This window comes from Ovis canadensis, chromosome 6, assembly GCF_042477335.2.
Source record: "Ovis canadensis isolate MfBH-ARS-UI-01 breed Bighorn chromosome 6, ARS-UI_OviCan_v2, whole genome shotgun sequence".
Lineage (NCBI taxonomy): Eukaryota > Metazoa > Chordata > Mammalia > Artiodactyla > Bovidae > Ovis > Ovis canadensis.
The window spans coordinates 75,434,023-75,456,705 of NC_091250.1; the positions used below are offsets into that span (position 1 = coordinate 75,434,023).

At 41.2% G+C, this 22,683-nt stretch overlaps 1 protein-coding gene and 1 long non-coding RNA gene across 4 annotated transcripts in view; one reads left to right on the plus strand and one right to left on the minus strand.

Moving 5' to 3' along the window:
• The window catches only part of LOC138442506 (uncharacterized), a 68,524-nt gene that overhangs the window by 18,534 nt on the left and 27,307 nt on the right, over positions 1–22,683 (minus strand). Inside the window, exon 3 of one of the 3 annotated variants that reach the window (XR_011257756.1) lies at positions 21,017–22,560. The exons of 1 other annotated variant lie outside the window; for it this stretch is intronic. This is a non-coding gene — a long non-coding RNA (uncharacterized lncRNA). Of the gene's footprint in view, positions 1–21,016; positions 22,561–22,683 lie in introns of those variants that run through there. One more of the 3 variants, XR_011257754.1, reaches the window with a different exon arrangement.
• N4BP2 (NEDD4 binding protein 2) overlaps positions 17,832–22,683 on the plus strand; it is a 104,451-nt gene continuing 99,599 nt past the window's right edge. Inside the window, exon 1 of the mRNA XM_069593917.1 lies at positions 17,832–17,942. The gene's annotated coding sequence lies outside the window, so the exon portion shown is untranslated. The remainder of the gene's footprint in view (positions 17,943–22,683) is intronic.

Here is a 22,683-nt window from a genome sequence, read left to right on the forward strand (position 1 = left end):
TACTTTGCCGACTAAGGTCCGTCTAGTCAAGGCTATGGTTTTTCCTGTGGTCATGTATGGATGTGAGAGTTGCACTGTGAAGAACGCTGAGCGCCGAAGAATTGATGCTTTTGAACTGTGGTGTTGGAGAAGACTCTTGAGAGTCCCTTGGACTGCAAGGAGATCCAACCAGTCCATTCTGAAGGAGATCAACCCTGGGATTTCTTTGGAGGGAATGACGCTAAAGCTGAAACTCCAGTACTTTGGCCACCTCATGCGAAGAGTTGACTCATTGGAAAAGACTCTGATGCTGGGAGGGATTGCGGGCATGAAGAGAAGGGGACGACGGAGGATGAGATGGCTGGATGGCATCATGGACTCGATGGACTTGAGTCTGAGTGAACTCTGGGATTTGGTGATGGACAGGGAGACCTGGCGTGCTGCGATTCATTGGGGTCACAAAGAGTCGGACACGACTGAGCGACTGAACTTACTTACGTAGCATGGTATGCAAGGAAGTCACAAATAACAAAAACATTAGTACTTAGGAAGTACCAAGGATTTACAGCTTCTCTCCTAGGAACCAGAGACAAAGACTGGTCAAATTCTATGTTATATAATGCCATGTAACTAATGCTGCTGCTGCTGCTGTTGCTGCTGCTGCTATGTTGCGTCAGTCGTGTCTGACTCTGTGTGACCTCACAGACGGCAGCCCACCAGGGTCCCCCTGGGATTCTCCAGGCAAGAACACTGGAGTGGGTTGCCATTTCCTTCTTCAACACATGAAAGTGAAAGTGACGTCACTCAGTCGTGTCAGACTCTCAGCGACCCCATGGACTGCAGTCTACCAGGCTCCTCTGTCCATGAGATTTTCCAGGCAAGAGTACTGGAGTGGGTTGCCATTGCCTTCTCCGGCATGTAACCAACAGGATATAGTAGAAACGTATTATACAACTTCCAAGGTTAGGTTTTAAATCTTATAATACTTTTTGTACTTTTTTAACACTGCTCTAAGACTGCCATGTAAGAAAATTGGTCTAACCTAGTGGAGGATGAGAAGTTGAGCCGTAGACTTCCCTGGCAGTCCAGTGGTTAAAAATCCACCTACCAGTTCAGGAGGCACGGGTTCAATCTTTGGTCCAGGAAGATCCCATGCCACGGGGCAACTAAGCCTGTTCACCACAACTAGAGCCCTGTACTGCAGCTACTGAAGTTTGAAAGCCTAGAGCGCATGCTCTCCCATAAGTGAAGCCACCACAATGAGAAACCCAAGCACCACAACTAGAGAACAGCCCCTGGTTGCCACAACTACGGAAAGCCTGTATGCAGCAACAAAGACTCAGAGCAGCCAGAAAGGAAAGGAAAAAAAAAAAACAAACCTGGAATGCACAAACCAATAGCCGGCACTGACTGTTAATCATGTAAGTGAGAACATTTTGGACCCTCCAGCTGATTCATCATTGACCCCAGGCAAAATGAGCAGGGGGAACCCTCATTCAACCCACTGAAGTGTGAGATATAATCAATCATAGCTGCATGAAGCCATTATTTTTAGTGTTGTTTGTAATGTAGCAATCAGTGGATAACTGATAGTTGGGAGCCAAAAACAAAGGTAAAACCAGAGTCCTAAGCAAGTAAGCTCTTACTCAGGCAGTCCTATCCTAAGGTTAGAGGTGGTTTTCCCACTATGGTAACAATGGGCTTAGGTTTTTAACAAGGACTTGACATCTCATGAGGTAGGGAGCTGGAATTAAGTCTGGTAAATAAAGCCAAGACTTTCAAAGGCTACTGTAAGTGACAGGTGAAGTAAGAAAAATTCCTCTGGCATAGGGAAAAGACAAGAAAGCTTGTCTGTCTTGGTCTGGGATCTGGAAAGTAAAAAGGAAGCATTCTGTTTTAATTTATAACTACTAGCTTGACCTGATTTCACTTAGATTTGGAGTTTGAATGTGTACCACTAATATGTTAGTATCTGTCTGGGAACTCCAAGTTAGAATTTAACATAAAAAGTGATCTATGAGTAACATAATCAGCTATACAGAAAATACTAAGGAATCTACAAAAAAGTACTAGCAGTATAGGTGATTTCAACAAGCTCTCAGGGTATAAGGTCAGTACACAAAAATTAGTTGTATTTCTTATTATCAATTGGAAATTAAAAAATTTAAATATAATTTACAATAGAATAAAAATCATGAAAGGGAATTCCCTGGCAGTCCAGTGGTTTGGACTCCGTGCTTAACAAAATATGTGCAAGATTTTGTATTCTTAAAATTATAAAAATTATTCTAAGAAAAACTGAAGATTGTTTAAGTAAATAGAGAGATATACTTTGTTCATAATAAATTAGGAAAAGCTATATTGTTAAGACTTAACTCTCACCTAATTGATCTATAGATTCAATGTTATACCAAACAAAATCTCGGCAAACTTTTTTTCTTTTGGCCCCACAGCATGAAGATTCTACCCCCTGTGTTGAAAGTGTAGAGTCTTAATTGCTGGACACCAAGGAAGTCCCTTAGTAAACTTTATGTAGAAACTGACAAGCAAGTTCTAAATTAATAAAGAAATGCAAAGGATCCAGAATAGCCAAAACAATCTTGTAAAAGAACAAAGTTGGAAGAGCTCATGAGACCTGATTTTGAGATTTATTATAGCTAAAGTAATCAAGAGAGTGTGATATTGCCAAAAGGACAGATGTATAGATAAATAGAACAGACTAGAGAGTTCAGGAATAGACCAACACATACATGGTCAACATTCAAAGGTCAATATTCCAATATTCAGTAGAAAATTAGAATCTTTTCAACTTATGGTGCTGAAACTGTTGGATATCCATAAGCAAAAAATAAAGCTTCATTCTCATGTCATATCATTAAAACAAAATAGTGACATAAAAAAATCAATGGGGCTTCCCTGGTGACTCAGTGGTAAAAAATCATGCCAGTGCAAGAGACGTGGGTTCAATCCCTGATCTAGGAAGATCCCACATACCATGTGCCACAACTATTGAGCCTGTGCTCTAGAGTCCATGAGCCACAACTACTGAAGGCCTTGAACCCCTAGAGCTCATGCTCTGCAACAGGAGAAGCCACAGAAATGAGAAGCCCAAGCACCACAACTGGAGAGTAGCCCCCTGCTCGCCACAACTAGAGAAAAAACCCACGCAGCAGTGAAGATCCAGTGCAGCCAAAAATTAAAAATCAATAAAATTATATATTTTTAAAAAGTAGTTTAAAAAGTAATAATAAAAAAATAAAGCACATCAGTGGTTGCTTGGGTGTCAGGTGTGGGGGAAGAAGATTGACTTGAAAGGAGGCATAAATAAACTTTCTGAGGCTATGAAATATTCTATATCTTAATTTTGGTGATTATTACAAAACTGTTTACATTTTTCAAAACTCATTGAATGCTATACTTTAAATTACTGAACCTTATTGTATGTAAATTATACCTCAGTGAAGCTGATGGAAGAAAGTGGCCTGCTCTTATTGAGTTCCTAGAAAACACAAAAACTTCCCTGGAGGTACATACTCTTAACTCAGGCGTCAAAGGATTCTCAGAGATGATGCCCAGCTGAACATGAGATTACTACACAAAACTCACAGGGAAACTACTAGCCAAGAGAGAAACAATAATCAGCAAAATGAGATCCCCAAGAATCACAAATAACTAGGCTATTCAATAGACAGTATAAATGAAGTGTACATTAAAATAATAAACACATATAATAAGGAATTGAAAGCATTAGGACAAAAAAAAGACATGACTAGAAAAAGACAAAGAGCTTTAAAAGTAACACTTAACCTTCTATGGAAGAAGAATAAGGAAGAGGAGAAGAAGAAGAAAGAGAAGGAGAAAGTCACAAATAGAATTTCTAGAAAAGAAAAATGTAGTATCTGGAATTTTTTAAAAATATGGACAAGTTTAACAGCTGATTAAACCAGCTAAAGAGAGAGTTTCGAAACTTAAATTGACATGGAAAATACACAGAATATGGTATAAAGAGCTAGAGAAACAAAACATAAAAATTTGAGACATACAGAATAGAACAAGAAGACCTAATATATTTCTAGCAGTGGTTCAAAAGCAGAGAATAGAATGAAATAGAATATTCAGAAAGCTAATGACTCAGAATTTTCCAGAATCAATGGATGACAATGAACAGACATTTTAACATGTCCTGCAAGACCTCAACTGATAATCCCACTTAAGCTTTCAAATCTTTTTCTGATGTCACTCTTCCAATTTTATACTTTGTTTATTGATGAGATAAACAATACAAGAGAAGGAACAACTTGCTTGTGGAAGTAGGAGGATATCATTAGTTTAATTAGTTTCAAATCAGCGTTTTCTTTGAACCCTGAATTTTGTGCATGCTGTTTTCTCTGCCTAAAATATAACCTTTTATTGATGTTCCACTAAGCTAGTCACATTTCCCTCCCACCTCCCATCCCCCAGTATTCCAATTAAATGCTGGAGCTTCCATTCTGTGGTTAAGAGACAGTTTATTTTCTTCTAAGAGTTTCCTTACTCATGATATATCCAATATCCCCAAGGGTTTACTCAGGCCTGAGAACAATGGTCTCATATAAACCAGGGAGCCTGATCCATTTTCTGTTTTTGGGTGGCTTGGTGAGCCATGGAGGGATCCTGACCACTGAATTTCCAAAGGAACCTGGTTCAAATATGTACCGTTGAAGCTGCAGATCTGCTACCACTGCCGTAACTACCTCTGTAACCTCTACCATGGATAAGCAGGAAGACATTGGAGGTTCAGCATAGTGTTCATCTGGACCTGTGCCCAAGGATATGTCCTTTCTGTTTCTCCTCTCACAGTCTCAAGAGCTGTTCCCCACAACCTCTGTCTGCATATCCTGTATGTGTGTCTGAAGGTTGACAACAAAATGACAAGTCTCTTTCACTCATAATAGTTGGCCCAAAGTGCCACAGAGATTCCTAACACTTGGTTGCTCACACACACTCACTGAGCACAGAGTCAGTCCCCCCGCCATGGCATGTTCATGGGCTAGGATTGAGGTCACTAAATCACTGAGGTCAGTGATAATTCTATTTTCTCTTTTTTTCTCTAATCTCTACTCTATTTTTCAATCCCTTCTGCAATCACTGTGGTTTAGATCCTAAACATCTCTTTTCCAGAACGCCACAGCAGTCTCCTAATTAGTCTCCCTGCCTTCACTCATCATTAATACCTCTCAGCTTACCTCCTCGTCCCTGCCATACTCTTATTCTCCTGAATTCCTTTCATGCTGTCACTAGACAGATCTTTCTAAATTTCAAAACTGATTATTTTCTTCACATCATGGTAAGTTAAAAACAGCCAACAAATCCTGTTTCCATAGCTTACTCACTACTTAGCATTTCTGTGTTTTAATTTCCTCCCCTATAAAAGAGAGAAAAATAATAGTATCTGTCTCATAAGATCATTTTGAAGATTAAATTATATAATGTGTTTAAAGTTCTTAGCACAATGCCTGGCATTAGTAAATACTGAAAATAACAGTGAATGTCTCCATTTTCTTCCTTTTCTTCCTAATCACCCATGGTTAGGTCTAAATGCTTCATGACATAAAAGATGTCTGCAACATATCTAGCTCTAAAGCGGAGCTGACTCAATTCATACATAGTCCATCTGTGAGCATTAAGCTCTTATCTCTGGTGTTCACTCAGAACATTTTTGTTTTTGCTGTCCAGATTTTTACATTTTTGATTCTTATTCACCAAATTTACATCAAACCTCTGGGTCTTTTGATCTGTTTAGAATCATTCCACCACCAAGTGGGGCTTCCCTGGTGGCTCAGAGGGAGTCCCTGGTGGCTCAGATGGTTAAGAATCTGCCTGTAATATTGGAGACCTGGGTTCGATCCCTGGGTGAGGAAGATACCCTGGAGAAGGCAATGGTTACCCACTCCAATATCCTTGCCTGGAGAATTCCATGGACAAAGGAGCCTGGCGGGCTACAGTCCATGGAGTCACAAAAACTTGGACATGACTCATCGACTAACACTTTCACTTTCCACCACGCAGCTAGTCTTAGGCCAACTTTATTTGATCTTAAATTTAGACTCTCATGTGACTTTGGTGTAGCTGAAGCTTCAGACAGAGGCAGCTTCATCAACTGTCCAGGTATGGTCCATCCCTGTCCGGTATGGTCAGGACTGAGTTCCTCACCCTTCTCCTGACTCCCATCCTCCACAGCCCCCAGAGTGTCCCTTTAGTTTTAGGGACTGCACATAAAGTCCTCCAGTGTCCTTCCCTGCCTCCCTAACTACTATGTCTCCCCTATATGCCATCCACCATTTCTGGCATCTTTGCATATTATTCATGCTCTTGTCTCCCTGATCCACCCAGCAGACTCTAACTTAAAACCTATTTCAAGCCTTTCTTCTTTGGTAAAGGCTTACTTGACCTTCTTCCTTTTCTTCCCTTGAAGGACAAGGATAGTGTTTGATTGTACTGGGCTCAGGGTGGTGCCAGGCGTGTAGTTGGAGTTTAGTGAATATTTGTTGAAAGGCAGCCTTTGAAAGTATTGGTCATTTAGTTCCAGGTTCCAGGGGCTGCCCTTGCTGCTATCTTTTCAGGTATTCGTGTCTTCAGTTCTCCCTTTGATTCTATGAACAACTCTGACACATTTCTGATAAATTCTTTTTTAAAGAATTTAAGTTAACAAAATTTGTATTATGCTGTTTGCAATTATAGACTCTTTTCAAAATGAGAAGAAAAGTTTGTTTTCTACACAGAAATATAAATAGACTCTAATTTAATCAGCTGTTCTTTAGCAGCTGTTTTTGAGTTAAGTGAGAATCTTCACATTCACCTAGTATGGGAGAGCTGAAATTTGACTAGGGTTTTCAATAATGAAGTTGAGAACATGAGAGCTAGAAAGTGACCTCTGGCCAGGTCGCTGTGGCAAAAAGCACACAAAGAGTACCGTACTCGAGTCCTCTCCATAAAGAGTACAGTCAATTTAGTTTGAATTAAAAACATCCTCCATTAGGCATCATTAGGCAGGTAACTCTCCCTGAACTTACTGGACATGTGTCCAGAGAAAACTTTAATTTGAAAAGATATATACACCTCAGTGTTCATAGCAGCACAATTTATAACAGCCAAGATATGGAAGCAACCTAAATGTTCATTAACAGATAAATAAGTAAATAAGATATGATATATAGATACAACAGAATATTACTCAGCCATAAAAAGAATGAAATAATGCCATTTGTAGCAACACGGATGGACCTCAAGATTATCATACTAAGTGAAGTAAGTCAGAGAAAGCAAATATCATATGATATCACTTATATGTGGAATCTAAAAAATGATACAAATGAACTTAATTACAAAGCAGAAACAGACCCACAGATAGAGAGGACAAATTTATGGTTACTAAAGGGGGAAGGGGAGGGAAGGGATAAATAAGGAGTATGGGATTAGCAGATACACGGTTGGATTGTAAAGAAAGCTGAGCACCAAAGAATTGATGCTTTTGAACTATGATGTTGGAGAAGACTCTTGAGAGTACCTTGGACTGTAAGGAGATCCAATCAGTCAATCCTAAAGGAAATCAGTCCTGAATATTCATTGGAAGGACTGATGCTGAAGCTGAAACTCCAATACTTTGGCCACCTGATGTGAAGAACCGACTCATTGGAAAAGACCATAGAAAAGACTGAAGGCAGGAGAAGAAGGGGACGACAGAGGATGAGATGGTTGGATGGAATCACGGACTCAATGGACATGAGTTTGAGTTGGTGATGGACAGGGAAGCCTGGTGTGCTGCAGTGCATGGGATTGCAAAGAGTCAGACATGACTGAGCAACTGAACTGGCTGACTACTATATGTAAAATATATAAACAATAAGATCCTACTGTATAGCCCAGGGAACTGTATAACCTGTAATGAACTAAATGGAAAAGCATATATATATATATATATATATATATATATATATATATATATATATATATAAGTTTTCCTGCTTGCTAAAAGCAAGTGATGGTGACTGACTACTTTGCCATTACAAGCTCTGAATAAATAATCTCTGACTGTTTTCATTTGGATGATCCTCATTAATATCTTTAGCAGAAAGGTTGAATTCATAATTTTAAAGGTATACTTATAAATCTCTGAATGAGAGACTGAGGTGAAGAAAAGAAGTCTGTTCAAAGATTGGGATGTCAAGAAACTGCAAAGACAAATTTTTGATGAGGACTTCCTGGTGGTTCAGCGGCTAAGACTCTGAGTTCCCAACGCAGAGGGCCTGGGTTTGATCCTTGGTCAGGGAACGAGATCCCACATGTCCCAACTAAAGATCTTGCATGCCATAACTAAGACCTAGAGCAGCCAAATAAATAAATCCTCAAAAATTTTTTGATGGATTTTGACATGTCTGTCTACATGTCAAAATTTGGAAAATTTTCTGGCTTTAGGAGAAAATGACTATGGTCAGAACTGATGAAATCTACAATAAAGGAGGGAAAGTGGCTGCAAAGTCAGCAGTAGTTAAGACACTGGCGAGGTATGGTCAGGATAGTATCTTTATATCACCTTTGAGGTAGCACTTTAAGTCCTCCCTTAAAGGAAGGCTAGGAGGCTAAGGATCAACAGTGGAAAAGAGTAATTGTCTCTGTCCTAATAGAGAGACAGATAGGGAAACAGATATTGGAGAGGATGTGTTAAGTTCTGTGATGGAGAAGTAAGAGTGCTTACTTCTTACTCGTGGAAGCACCATAGGATGAAACCTAGTCAAGATGGTGAGGGAGGGGCAGTCAGAGATTCTCTAGGGGCAGTTGTAGTCAGGTAGTGTCTTGAGGATAACTAGGAAAGCACAGCATGCAGAGGGTTTCATTGATCTGATATTATTTCTGTACCAAGATCATGGGTCTTAATTATTATAATTTAAAAATAGGACTTGACAAGACAACTTTCTCCATCTTATTCCTCTCCAAATTGTTTTGGGTCTTCTTAATCTTATTCTTTTCCAAATCAATTTTAGAATGAGCTTGTCAAGTTTCACAGAAATCTCTGATAAGATTTTGGTTAGAGCTGCAGAGCATTTAAAACTTTTCCTTCTTATTAAACTATTTTGATACAACCCTTAAGTGACAGCTTTCAATTTTACCTTTCTCAAGATCTTATTTGACTTCCTATGTAAGATTAAATTTCTTTGCTATTTCCATAGCACCCTGTACTCCCTGTTATGTAACAGATCAGATTTTAATTCTTAACTCAAAGTCTGATTTCTGGGAAAGTTGACAGGTGAAAGTAGCTCAGTTGTGCCTGACTCTTTGCGACCCCATAGTCTATACAGTCCATGGAATTCTCCAGGCCACTGGAATGGGTAGCCTTTCCCTTCTCCAGGGGATCTTCCTAATCCAGGGATCGAACCCAGGTCTCCCACATTGCAGGCGGATTCTTTACTAGCTGAGCCACGAGGGAAGCCATATCGGTCTAGTTCACCCAGTACACAGGCTAAAAGAGTTTGTGTTTAATACAAACTTTTCTTTAAAAAAATTAAAATTAAAAATTTTAAAGGATGCTGGGAATTCCTTGGCAGATCAGTGGTTAGCACTCTGTGGTCTCACTGCCAAAGGCCTCAGTTTGATCCCTGGTCCAGGAATTAAAATCTCACAAACTAGGCATGGTGCCAAAAAAAAAAAAAAAAGGTTCGCTGGTGGGTGACCTTCAGCAAGTATAATAATATATAAGAGAGGCAGGTCATGATGGAGAGGTCTGACAGAATGTGGTTCATTGGAGAAGGGAATGGCAAACCACTTCAGTATTCTTGCTTTGAGAACCCCATGAACAGTATGAGAAGGCAAAATGATAGCATACTGAAAGAGGAACTCCCCAGGTCAGTAGGTGCCCAATACGCTACTGGAGATCAGTGGAGAAATCACTCCAGAAATAATGAAGGGATGGAACAAAGCAAAAACAATACCCAGTTGTGGATGTGACTGGTGATAGAAACAAAGTCCAATGCTGTAAAGAGCAATATTGCATAGGAACCTGGAATGTTAGGTCCATGAATCAAGGCAAATTGGAAGTGGTCAAACAAGAGATGGCAAGAGTGAACGTTGACATTCTAGGAATCAGCGAACTACAATGGACTGGGATGGGTGAATTTAACTCAGGTTACCATTATATCTACTACTTTGGGCAGGAATCCCTTAGAAGAAATGGAATAGCCATCATTGTCAACAAAAGAGTCTGAAATGCAGTACTTGGATGCAATCTCAAAAACGACAGAATGATCTCTGTTCGTTTCCAAGGCAAAGCATTCAATATCATGGTAATCCAAGTCTATGCCCCAACCAGTAACGCTGAAATTGAACGGTTCTATACAAGATCTTCTAGAACTGACACCCAAAAAAGATGTCCTTTTCATTATAGGGGACTGGCATGCAAAGGTAGGAAGTCAAGAAACACCTGGAGTAACAGGCAAATTTGGCCTTGGAGTACAGAATGAAGCAGGGCAAAGACTAATAGAGTTTTGCCAAGAGAACGCACTGGTCCTAGCAAAAACCCTCTTCCAACAACACAAGAGAAGACTCTACACATGGACATCACCAGATGGTCAACACCGAAATCAGATTGATTATATTCTTTGCAGCCAAAGATGGAGAAGCTCTATACAGTCAACAAAAACAAGACCAGGAGCTGACTGTGGCTCAGATCATGAACTCCTTATTGCCAAATTCAGACTTAAATTGAAGAAAGCAGGGAAAACCACTAGACCATTCAGGTATGACCTAAATCAAATCCCTTATGATTATACAGCGGAAGTGAGAAATAGATTTAAGAGACTAGATCTGATAGACAGAGTGCCTGATGAACTATGGACGGAGGTTCATGACATTGTACAGGAGACAGGGATCAAGATCATCCCCATGGAAAAGAAATGCAAAAAAGCAAAATGGCTGTCTGGGGAGGCCTTACAAATAGCTGTGAAAAGAAGAGAAGTAAAAAGCAGAGGAGAAAAGGAAAGATATAAGCATCTGAATGCAGAGTTCCAAAGAATAGCAAGGAGAGATAAGAAAGCCTTCCTTAGCGATCAATGCAAAGAAATAGAGGAAAACAACAGAATGGAAAAGACTAGAGATCTCTCCCAAAAAGTTAGAAATACCAAGGGAACACTTCATGCAAAGATGGGCTCGATAAAGGACAGAAATGGTAGGGACCTAACAGAAGCAGAAGATATTAAGAAGAGGTGGCAAGAATACATGGAAGAACTGTACAAAAAAGATCTTCACGACCCAGATAATCACAATGCTGTGATCACTCACCTAGAGCCAGACATCCTGGAATGTGAAGTCAAGTGGACCTTAGAAAACATCACTATGAACAAAGCTAGTGGAGGTGATGGAATTCCAGTTGAGCTGTTTCAAATCCTGAAAGATGATGCTGTGAAAGTGCTGCACTCAATATGCCAGCAAATTTGGAAAACTCAGCAGTGGCCACAGGACTGGAAAAGGTCAGTTTTCATTCCAATCCCAAAGAAAGGCAATGCCAAAGAATGTTCAAACTACTGCACAATTGCACTGATCTCACATGCTAGTAAAGTAATGCTCAAAATTCTCCAAGTCAGGCTTCAGCAATATGTGAACCGTGAACTCCCTGATGTTCAAGCTGGTTTTAGAAAAGGAGGAGGAACCAGAGATCAAATTGCCAACATCCGCTGGATCGTCGAAAAAGCAAGAGAGTTCCAGAAAAACATCTATTTCTGCTTTCTTGACTATGCCAAAACCTTTGACTTTGTGGAACACAATAAACTGTGGAAAATTCTGAAAGAGATGGGAATACCAGACCACCTGACTTGCCTCTTGAGAAACCTATAAAGCAGGTCAGGAAGCAACAGTTAGAACTAAACATGGAACAACAGACTGGTTCCAAACAGGAAAAGGAGTACGTCAAGGCTATATATTGTCACCCTGCTTATTTAACTCCTATGCAGGGTACATCATGAGAAATACTGGGCTGGAAGAAGCACAAGCTGGAATAAGATTGCCGGGAGAAATATCATTAACCTCAGATATGCAGATGACACCACCCTTATGGCAGAAAGTGAAGAGGAATTAAAAAGCCTCTTGATGAAAGTGAAAGAGGAGAGTGAAAAAGTTGGCTTAAAGCTCAACATTCAGAAAATGAAGATCATGGCATCCAGTCCCATCACTTCATGGGAAATAGATGGGGAAACAGTGGAAACAGTGTCAGACTTTATTTTTGGGGGTTTCAAAATCACTGCAGGTTGTGATTGCAGCCATGAAATTAAAAGACACTTACTTCTTGGACGGAATGTTATGACCAACCTAGATAACATATTGAAAAGCAGAGACGTTACTTTGCCAACAACGGTCCGTCTAGTCAAGGCTATGGTTTTTCCAGTAGTCATGTATGCATGTGAGAGTAGGACTGTGAAGAAAGCTGAGCGCCTAAGAATTGATGCTTTTGAACTGTGGTGTTGGAGAAGACTCTTGAGAGTCCCTTGGATTGCAAGGAAATCCAACCAGTCCATTCTAAAGGAGATCAGCCTTGGGATTTCTTTGGAAGGAATGATGCTAAAGTTGAAACTCCAGTACTTTGGCCACCTCATGCAAAGAGCTGACTCATTGGGAAAGCCTCTGATGCCGGGAGGGATTGAGGGCAGGAGGAGAAGGGGACGACAGAGGATGAGATGGCTGGATGGCATCACCGACTCAATGGACGTGAGTCTGAGTGAACTCTGGGAGTTGTTGACGGACAGGGAGGCCTGGCATGCTGCAATTCATGGGGTCACAAAGAGTTGGACACGACTGAGCGACTGTACTGAACTGTACTGAAGGGAAGGGAAGAGATGTCTGTCTTGTTAATAGGAAAAGAAGATCAAAGCATGTTTAGCTGATAAGAATTAGCAGTTTTATTATTTTTATTATGTTTCTCCTCCATTGTTATTTCTAACAGCTTTCTACTATTTGGGGTTCTCTTGTGGCTCAGCTGGTAAAGGATCTGCCTGCAATGCAGAAGACTTGGGTTCGATCGCTGGGTTGGGAAGAGCCCCTGGAGAAGGGAAAGACTACCCGTTCCAGTATTCTGGCCTGGAGAATGCCATGGACTGTACAGGCCATGGGGTCGCAAAGAGTCGGACACGACTGAGCGACTTTCACTCACTCACACACTCTACTATTATCACCACTTCCATTTTCTTTCTATTGTAATCAACATGGAAATTTGGTACTAGTGATGGAGAGGCAGTAGGATTGGAGATGTGAGAAGAGTAAGGAAGATCTGTGAAAATGGGTGTGTGAACAGGATGGGGGAGTCAGAGAATTCCTAGACAGTGTTATAAGAGCCCAGTGGAGACCAGAAACCATGAATTCATAGTGCTGGTTTTCTCCAGGTATTCACAGCAGCACAGGTACACAAATGGATAATATGAACAATTGGATTGATTGAGGACTGGGATTTTTGCCAGACTGCTGCTGGAGAAGGCCAATTGAGCCAGCAAGTTCAAAATTGGTCAGAAGTACTTGATATTTGTAAACCACAGAGAATTTTATTCAATAAAATGGAGGCGGAAGTGTGGAAGGGGTATGTTTCTCATAAGAAAAAGCAAGCTCAGCAGGAGACAAAACTGTCTCTCCAGGTTTGCCAGTGGGTGGGAGAGGGAAGAGGATGAAGCCCACCCAAGGAGAGAACAGAGGGAGAGTCCTTGTGGGGAGGGAGGAAAGGCACACAGAGAGAGACAGGGAGGGAGAGGGAGGGATGGAGGAGTGTAAGGAAGACGAAAGGGACAGACAGGCAGACTAGAGACTAAGAGGGCATTTGGGTTTGTTTGTGATAGCTTTCCATTCTTGGTTCCCTGGCTATGTTTCAAACCTATAGGTTCAACAGATTTCCCCTGTATTCTTACAGTGAACTTTTACTTTCTGATTGCAGTTTCTATCTCAAAATAGTCTTACCTAAGACAAGAAAATGTAATACAGACTCCTGTACTCATGGAGTGTTTTGTCTTGTTTTGGGGGTGGGGATGGGGAATGTAGGGCCAAGGTTTTCAGTTTCTCAAGCCATAAAGGGCCCTGCTGTTGAAGCCATCTAACAGTCATATTGCATAAGGCTCAGAGAGTTGGGGCAGATGACTTTGGAGCCTCTGGGGCTTGTAGTCATCAGGAGGTTTACCCAGGGTCCCTGCTTCCTTGCCTCACTGATCCTATTTAAAAGCAGCCAGGACTTCATGCCTGGAGTTGCTGGGGATGAAGGGTAGCTTTTTTGATCGGCTGAGGTTCTGGTCCTAGGAAAAGGAGAATGTGACTCCTCTGATCTTGGATATATCCAAGACCTTTCGCCAATGATTTCCCATTGCACAGTGAATGAGGTCACTCCTGAGGTAGGCTGACATTGCTCCTGTCATCTGTCTCGTTCCAGGTGGTACAATTTTGAGATCATGGCATTACTAACCCGCCTGTATTTTTTCCCAAAGCCATCAGATATAGGTTTACCAAAACATCTACCTTCTGTTTCCTACTTCCTACTGACAATACTGAATATTAGCCACGTAGGGGCTCTGAGGCTGCCTGTGTGGGGATTTACTTGATTGACTGATCTTTCTGTAGGCATTTGATTTTAGTTTCTCACAGTAGTAATAAAACCCTTCACCTCAGATTGGGACTCGAACCCAGCCAAAACCCTACTTGGGGCTTAAAATCACAAACTTTTTATCACTTACCTGTCCTCTAGATTTATTGAGGCTCAGGTTCTTTGTGTCTCAGTGCAGAAGGAATTCAGTGAGGGGCAAAGTGATAGGCAAGAAACAGAGTTATTAATATAAATCTTGTAAGAGACGCAAGCAGGTAGGCGAGGGAGCTCTGCCCCAAGGATTAATGAAAGTGAAAGTCACTTAGTCGTGTCCGACTCTTGAGACCACATGGACTGTAGCCCTCCAGGCTCCTCCGTCCATGGGATTCTCCACGCAAGAATACTGGAGAGGGTTGCCATTTCCTTCTCCAGGGGATCTTCCCAATCCAGGAATCGAATCCAAGTCTCCTGCATTGCAGGCAGATTCTTTACCGATTGAGCTATGAGGGAAGCCCACCCGAAGGATTAAGTGGGCTACAGTTTTATAGTCAAAGGGGAGGGGAAGAGACCACCTTCTTCAAGTAGACATAGTCTTGAGTCTTATACATCACTAACTTCTTCATATCAGGCAGGAGAGTGTCTGACCCTATGAGGTCAAACTCAGATTATCATATTAGAAGAATGGTCCGTCTAGTCAAGGCTATGGTTTTTCCAGTGGTCATGTATGGATGTGAGAGTTGGACTATAAAGACAGCTGAGCACTGAAGAATTGATGTTTTTGAACTGTGGTGTTGGAGAAGACTCTTGAGAGTCCCTTGGACTGCAAGGAGATCCAACCAGTCCATCCGAAAGGAGATCAGTCCTGGGTGTTCATTGGAAAGACTGATGCTGAAGCTGAAACTCCAATACTTTGGCCACCTGCTGCGAAGAGCTGACTCATTTGAAAAGACCCTGTTGCTGGGAAAGATTGAAGGCAGAAGGGGACAAAAGAGGATGAGATGGTTGGATGGCATCACCGACTCAATGGACATGGGTTTGGGTAGACTCCAGCAGTTGGTGAGGACAGGGAGGCCTGGCATGCTGTGGTTCATGGAGTTGCAAAAAGTTGGACACAACTGAGCGACTGAACTGAACTGAACTGAGAAGAGCGGTAACATTTTTCTTTCACCTAATGGCCTGGGGCATATCTCATGCTTTTATTTATGGCTTTAGAGTTAAGCAAGTCTGCTTAATTCCACCTTCCAAAAGCTTGAGTGATCATTAACTTACAGTGGTCTCCCAAAGTTTCCTAGGTTTCCCTCCCTATCTGTAGTTCCCTACTGGGACTTCTACAACTACCCGTATAACTATCCTATTCTATCCCTATCAGTAGCACACAAGCAACTCTCATTCTCTTCTCTGTTCTTTCAACTTAAGCTGCTCTCAAGGCAGGTTCTCTAATGAATTGTTGCTGTGCAGCAATGATTGTAGTGTTATTAATTTAATTTTCATGAAGTGATAAGTCACAATTTATTTAACTTTTCCCCACTTGTAGGACATTTAGATTGCTTTCAATATTTGGTTTTATAATTAGTTACTGTAAAGCATATCTTTATGCCTAAAGGTTTTTCTGTATTTAGGAAAATATGAGATTCCTCCCTAATTTTCCAGTTTTCAATACCACTAGAAGGCGATGGCATCCCACTCCAGTACTCTTGCCTGGAAAATCGCATGGACGGAGGAGCCTGGTAGGCCTTAGTCCATGGGGTCGCTAAGAGTGGGACACAACTGAGTGACTTCACTTTCACTTTTCACTTTCATGCATTGGAGAAGGAAATGGCAACCCACTCCAGTGTTCTTGCCTGGAGAATCCCAGGGACGGGGGAGCCTGGTGGGCTGCCATCTATGGGGTCGCACAGAGTCGGACACGACTGAAGTGACTTAGCAGCAGCAGCAGCAGCATATTAATATGCTTTACACATTTATGCTGTTTACTTCTTAGCCTGAGTGTGGAATAATGACATTAACCTCTACCCACCCCACCTTTTTCACCCCTCTGCTTAGTTTTCTTTGAACTTCTAGCTAGGTTTGAAGAATTTCCTTCCACTTCCTTCCTCTGTAAAGTGCCTGTGAATTCCATTTTTCACACTTCATTGTCATTTCCTCTCCATGTAGACCTCCCTCTTAGAGAGAAGTCTGGCCTCAGACTTGGATCTGTACTGATTTCTTTCTAGACCTATCACATAGCAGTCATCCTTGGACAATACAGAGTCCTGAATCTGATGACCTATGCTTTCTTGGTTTACTCTTTTATTTTGCTGGAGTGAATCCCCCAATAGCATCTGGAGCAAGGGTAAAAAGAAGATAAACATTTTGATACTATGCATCTCTAAATATATCTAAGTTTAAAATTTGTTTTCTAATTCTGAATTTTGATGACAATTATCCATTGTCTTCTAGCATCCATTGTTACTGAGAAATTAAATACTATTTAATTTCCATTTTTTTTGGTATGTGATCTTTCTTTGAAAGCTTCTAGAATCATCTCTTGTTGCATTCTGAAATTTCAAGTTCATATGTATTTGAATTGCTATTTTTAAAATTTATTATAATGGGCACTCAAAGTGGTCTTAAAAAGTGAGATATAATTGACACATAACATTATATTAGTTATATTAAGTGTACAACATAAGGATTCCATATCTGTATATTCAATATACTCTTAAACTGGACACTTGGGCTTTATTTCTGGGAAATGTTCTTGTGCTATTTTGATAACATTGTTCTGTTCTCTCTTTTTGGAACTCTTAGTTAAATGTTGAACTTCCTGGCTTAACCTTTTAATTTTCTTATATTTTTTACTTCACCCTCATTTTTAATTTGCAAAAGCACCTTTTGTTTTCTAATGTTTCTTCCTTCTCCCTGTCATTTCCTTCCCTCTCTCCCTTTCCTTCCTTCCTTCCTGAGAGAATTTCAGTCTTATTTCAGGAATACAAAATCTTATCTCCTTGAGAATGTTAATTTACTTTTTGAAATGTTTGGCTACCTCTGCATTATCTGTTCCCCTGAGTTCTTCTTTGCCCCCTCGGGTTTATTTGTTTTGGTCTCTGTCTGTACTGTTGGAAACTTTCCTCAAAGATCTGGTGATCCTTGGATGTTTGTTCAGATTTTCAAATGAATGGCTGCAAACTTGATTGGAAGCTCTGTGTGAGTGGGTAGGTCTTGTCAGCTTGTGGGCTTATATTTAGATTAAAGAGGTAGCCAGCGAGCTTGTGGGTGTGGGTGTGGTCCCCCAAATGTCAGTGTGTGTAGGTACTTTCTCTGTAGCAATTTAGTTTATCTAGAAAAAGTGCCTCTAATCCGCCGGGAAGGATAAGCCTGGCTGTTGGCAGCTGTAGCACTGAGTGAGGTAAGAGGACTGGGGAATCTCAGTTCAGAATGCAGACTTTCATTTTCATTAAATCCTCACCTCTGCCCTCTTCCCGCCTGTTGCTCCCCAGAAAGCCTCCTCCCACCCAGAAAGTACTGCGGGCGTGGGGGAGGGGAGGTCCTGACTGACGGAGTGAGGTTTGTAGCGCTACTTTTTCAGTCTTTTCAGACACCACTCACTGCTTTCAATGCCCTATTCCTACCACTACCTTCCAGGGTACTACAGGTTTCAATCTTTCCCGAGGTAGTCTTGCTTCTTGAGAGTAGTCTTCAAAATTCTGCTGACTATTCCACCTGCTTTTTGTCTATGTTGGGGTTTGGGGATACAAATACTTCCTAGTTTTACTGAAGATGAGGTTTATATTTCTGGTTTTTCTTTTTTGGCCCCAGTGCGTGGCTTGCGGGAACTTAGTGCCCCCATCAAAGACTGACACTGGGGCCTCTGCAGTGAAAGCACAGAGTCCTAGGCACTGGACCGCCAGGGGATTCTCTGTAGGAGACTTTTCAAAAGAAGGGGTTAGAAAGGTCAATGATCAGCTATCTTAATCCTGAGAATTGTGGAGGTGACTTCCAAGAAGTTGCTTTGATCATGACTATTCAGATTTTCTTGAGAAACAAAAACAAAACAGAAAAACCAAAAAGAAATAGTTTTCGAAAAGCAGCTCTGTCTTCAGGTAATCTTTGTTCAGTGGTAGTGCCAAGCAGTGATATGCCTATCTATACTGGTGCCTGAAACAAGAGTAAATCAGTAATATTGATCCTATCTTTAACAATGTGGTATTTTGTTGTTTTTTTTTTTAATGGGAGTTTTTGCACCAGGTTTTATTTTTTAAGTATTATATTAAATAGTATTCATCTTGATTACTGAGTTTTCTGGGCATCACTTACGTTTTACCCCCTAGAGGAGTGACTTACTTGCTCCACCTTAAATCCTGACCCCAGAGGAATATCACATTCTTCCTCAGGTACCCTTGCCCCCATGTGTGTGTGCGCTCAGTCCCTCAGTCTGTCTGACTCTTTGCGACCCCATGGAGGACCATAGCCCAGCAGGCTCCTCTGTCTATGGAATTTTTCCAGGCAAGAATACTGGAATGGGTCACCATTTCCTACTCTAGGGGATCTTCCAGACCAGGGATCGAACCCATGCCTCTTTCATCTCTTGCCTTGGCAGGTGGATTCTTTACCATTAGAGCCACCTGGGAAGCCCCACCCTCACCCCCATAAGCCACTACAAATAAGCATACAATCCAAGTAAAAGTAGCCTATTCTTGTGCCCTCTTTCAGCTTTAGGACAGATTCCACAGTAACACTTCCAATCGCTTTGCCTTTGTAAGATCGTGTTCTCCTTGCAGATATTCCTGAGTCTGTTCATAGCAAGTGTTGGTCTCTTTCTAGGAAATACAGGACTGGGTCAAACTGACTTTCTCCCAGTACATTTGAGATGGCTGAGCTCTATTGACACATGCTGCAAAAAGGACCGGTGTGGCACTGCCACAATAGTGAATTCCACAGCTGTTCTGACTGAGACGATGTGACATCAACAGGGTCAGAAGCATTTCCTCTAACCTCTTGTGTTGATTTCTCTCCTAAAACCTTGAGATAAAGTAAAAGAAGTAAAAATTCTTTGAGTAGTTCTACACCTTTTACACACAGAAAAGGATCCTTCTTTGCTAATTGTAGGATTTTGGTTGGCTAAGTGGGGGATGGAGGATAAAGGTGTTTGGGCTGCTACAGGGAACTAGGATACAGTGAGAGTAACTTTTCTTTATTCTTTTGAGTTCTTGTTTTGACTAACTTTGGTGATGGAGGGGAGTCATTTAGACCACTGTACATTGTCACAGTGAAGATTGGTCAGGTTGAAGGCATTCTTGCCCTTGTGTGTGTACAGGAAATCTTAACTATTTGGAGATGCTCTGTGTATAAGCGATAGAGGCACTATGGCTACATAAAGACACAGTGGATATTTTACTTTATTTGCCATATCATACCGTTGAGGAAGATCTAGAGAAGTGCTACTCAAAGTCTCAGAGTGTGCACTGTGGACTGGAGTGAATTCTTGAGCTAGTATTACCTGTATGTGTCCAGATAATCATGGAAACTGAGGACAAGCATTTAGAAACTTTTATGGCAATTTGACAGGATAATTTGTTTCATTTATTTATAAAAATATCAGCTTGCATTTTTGATGTCTTCGTTCTTTTTAAATTCACCTTCTAGTAATTTTTTATTTTATTTTACGAAAGTATTGGATTGGAAAGAACAAACTTGGCTTTCATCACAGGTAGTTTCAAAAATCTGAATCTGGAGAGCATTTTGTGTGTGTGTGTGTGTGTGTGTGTGTGTGGTTTCTCTTTTTTTTGTCATGCTGAGTGGCTTGCAGGATCTTAGTTCCCCAACTAGGGACTTAACCTGGGCCACGTCAGTGAAAGCGTGGAGTCCTAACCACTGGCCTGCTAGGGAATCTCTGGAGAACGTTCTTGGGATTTAAGAGTCAGTTTTCATGACATTGGACTTGGGAATGAGTGGTCTCTTGGATATAACAGCAAAAACACGAGCAATAAAGGCAAAATAAACAAATGGGACTGGGTGATGGTGGTTTAGTTTCTAAGTCGTGTCTAATTTTGCGACCCCATATACTGCAGCTTGCCAGGCTCCCCTTCCATGGGGTTTCTCAGGCAAAAACACTGGAGTGCATTGCCATTTCCTTCTCCAAAACAAATGGGACTACTTCAGACTAAAACTTTTATGCCTCAAAGGACACAGTCAACGGAGTAAAAAGACAACTTTCTAAATGAAAGATAATATTTGTAAATCACATATCTGACAAGGGGTTAATATTCAGACTCCATAAAGAACTCCTACAATTCAACAATAAAGAATCTAACTTGATTAAAAAATGGGCAAAGGGGACTTCCCTGGTAGTCCAGTGGCTAAGACTCTGCACTCCCAATGCAGGAGGCCCGGGTTTGATTCCTGGTTAGGGACCTAGATCCCACATGCTGAAATGAAGATTAAAGATCCTGGGTGCCCAAACTAAGACCTGGCACAGCCAAATAAATAAAATTAGCTATTTATTTAAAAATGGGTGAAGGATTTGAACAGACCTTTCTCCAAAGGTGATATAAAATAAGCAACACACACATGAAAAGAGTCTCAACATCTCTAATCCAGGGAAATACAAATCAAAACAAGACTAAGATATCACTTCACACCCATTAGGATGGCCATTATTAACAAAACAGAAAATAGGAATTCTCTGGCAGTTCAGTGGTTAGGACTCTGCTTCCACTTCGGGGAGCATGGGATTCCTACCTGGTTAGGCAGCTAGGATTCTACAGGCTGAGGAATGTGGCACCCAAAAAAGCAAAAGAGGAAACAAACTCCCCAGAAAGCGTTAGGGAAGATGTGGAGAGATTTGAACACTGTGCTATTGGTGGGAATATAAAGTGGTACAACTGTCGTGGAAAATAATGGTAGTTTCTCAAAAAATTAAAAATAGAACTACTGTATAATCCAGCAATCCAACTTCTGGGTATATATCCAAAAGAATTGAAAACAGGATCTCATAGAGATATTTACATACCTATGTTCACTGCACCATTATTTACAATAGTCAAGAGGTGGAAGCAAACTAAATGTTTATCGACAGATGGACACATAAACAAAATGTGGTGGGTATGTTGCAGGAAAGAAAGTGGGGCACAAGAGGATGGTCAAGTCCCTGGGACCTCTGTCAAGTGTGGGTTCTTGGCTTTGAGAATAGAAAAGAATTCAAGACTGAACCACAGTAAAGTGAAAGAAAAGTCTATTCAGGGAGATATACACACTCCATAGATGGAGTGTGGCCATCTCAGAAAGCACCAGGGTATGGGTCATCAGTTTTTATAGAGGTGGGGAGGAGTATTCTAGCTATGTTAGGGAAGGGGTGGGGATTTCCAAGAATTGGGCTACCACCTACTATTTGACCTTTTATGGTGGCCTTGGAACTGTCATGACACCTGTGGGTGTGTCATTTAGTATCCTGATGTGTTACAATGAATGTATACTGAGGCTCAAGGTCTAGTGGAGGTCGACTCATTTGCCATCTTGGACTTAGTTGGTTCTAACCAGTTTATGTCATGTCCTCTGGTTCTGTCATTCTTTTAAAGGTTGTGCCTTGCTCTCTGCTGTCTCATATGCACAATAAAATATTTAGCCTTAAAAAGGAAAGAACTCCTGTCACACACTACAACATGGGTGAAACCTGAGGAATTTGCTAGTTGAAATGTGCTAGTTGCAAAAAGACAAATATTGTATGATTCCACTTGAATGGGGAGAAGGCAATGGCACCCCGCTCCAGTACTCTTGCCTGCACAATCTCGTGGATTGAGGAGTCTGGTGGGCTATAGTCCATGGGGTCGCTGAGAGTCGGACACGACTGAGCAACTTCACTTTCACTTTTCACTTTCACGCGTTGGAGAAGGACATGGCAACCCACTCCAGTGTTCTTGCCTGGAGAATCCCAGGGACAGGGGAGCCTGGTGGGCTGCCATCTATGGGGTCACACAGAGTTGGTCACGACTGAAGCGACTTAGCAGCAGCAGCAGCAGCAGCAGTCACTTGAATGAGGTATCCAAAGTAGTCAAATTCATAGAAACAGAAGGTAGAATGGTGGTTATTAGAGGCTGAGGAGAGGAAAAGGGGAGTTGTTTAATGGGAATAGAGTTTCAGAATTGCAAGAT